The following is a 1,955-nucleotide window of genomic DNA, read 5'->3' on the forward strand; positions in this document are numbered from 1 at the left end:
CAAGGGCAAGAAAGGGATACTTCAAGGAACAACAAATCAGTTGCTGTTCTAGTGAAGAAACCCAAAGTTGAACCCAAGCCCGAGACTAAGTGCTTCTGTAATAAGGGGAACAGTCACTGAAGCAGAATTACCCAAGATACTTGGTAGATGAGAAGGCTGGCAAGGTCGATAGAAGTATATTGGATATACATTGTGTTAATGTGTACTTTACTAGTACTCCTAGTAGCACCAGGGTATTAGATACCGGTTCGGTTGCTAAATGTTAGTAAACTCGAAATAAAAGGCTGCGGAGTAAACGGAGACTAGCTAAAGGTGAGCTGGCGATATGTGTTGGAAGTTTTTCCAAGATTGATGTGATCAAGCATCGCACGCTCCCTCTACCATCGAGATTGGTGTTTGCATTGAGCATAGACATGATTGGATTATGTCTATCGCAATACGGTTATTCATTTAAGGAGAATAATGGTTACTCTGTTTATTTGAATAATACCTTCAATGGTCTTGCACCTAAAATGAATGGTTTGTTGAATCTCGATCGTAGTGATACACATTTTCATGCCAAAGGTATAAGATAGTAATGATAGTACCACACAAATGTGGCACTGCAATTTGAGTCATATTGCTATAAAACGCATGAAGAAGCTCCGTGTTGATGGATCTTTGGACTCACTCATTTTTAAAAGTTTGAGACATGCGAACCATGTCTATTGGTGTATATGCATGAAGAAGCTCCATGCAAATGGACCATTTGGACTCACTTGATTTTGAATCACTTGAGACATGCAAATCATACTACATGGGCAAGATGACTGAAAGCCTCGTTTTCAGTAAAATGGAACTAGAAAGCAACTTGTTGGAAATAATACATTTTGATGTGTGCAGTCCAATGAGTGCTGAGGCGTGTAGTGGATATCGTTATGTTCTTACTTCACAGATGATTTGAGTAGATCTTGAGTACATTTACTTGATGAATCACGAGTCTGAATTATTGAAAGGTTCAAGTAATTTCAGAGTGAAGTTGAAAGATCGTCATGACAAGAGGATAAAATATCTATGATATGATCTTAGAGATGAATATCTGAATTACGAGTTTGGCACAGAATTAAGACATTGTGGAAATTGTTTCACAACTAATACAGCCTGGAACACCATAGTGTGATGGTGTGTCCGAACATCATAACTGCACCCTATTGGATATGATGCATACCATGATGTCTCTTATCGAATTACCACGATAGTTTATGGGTTAGGCATTAGAGACAACCACATTCACTTTAAATAGGGCACCACGTAATTCCGATGAGATGACACCGGTTTAGAGAAACCTAAGCTGTCATTTCTTAAAAATTTGGGGCCGCAACGCTTATGTGAAAAAGTTTCAGGCTGATAAGCTAGAACCCAAAGCGGATAAATGCATCTTCATAGGACACCCAAAACAGTTGGGTATACCTCCTGTCTCAGATCCGAAAGCAATAAGGGATTGTTTCTAGAATCGGGTCCTTTCTCGAGGAAAAGTTTCTCTCGAAAGAATTGAGTGGGAGGATGGTGGAGACTTGATGAGGTTATTGAACCGTCTCTTCAACTAGTGTGTGGCAGGGCACAGGGAGTTGTTCCTATGGCACCTACACCAATTGAAGTGGAAGCTTATGATAGTGATCATGAAACTTCAGATCAAGTCACTACCAAACCTCGTGGGATGACAAGGATGCGTACTAATTCAGAGTGGTACGTAATCCTGTCTTGGAAGTCATGTTGCTAGACAACAATGAACCTACGAGCTATGGAGAAGCGATGGTGGGCCTGGATTCCAAAATGGCTCGAGGCCATATAATCCGAGAGAGGATCCATATATGAAAACAAAGTGTAGACTTTGGAAGAACTACTTGATGGTCGTAAGGCTGTTAGGTACATATGGATTTTAAAAGGAAGACGGACAATGATGGTAAGTATCACCA

This window comes from Triticum urartu, chromosome 5, assembly GCF_003073215.2.
Source record: "Triticum urartu cultivar G1812 chromosome 5, Tu2.1, whole genome shotgun sequence".
Classification (NCBI taxonomy): Eukaryota; Viridiplantae; Streptophyta; class Magnoliopsida; order Poales; family Poaceae; genus Triticum; species Triticum urartu.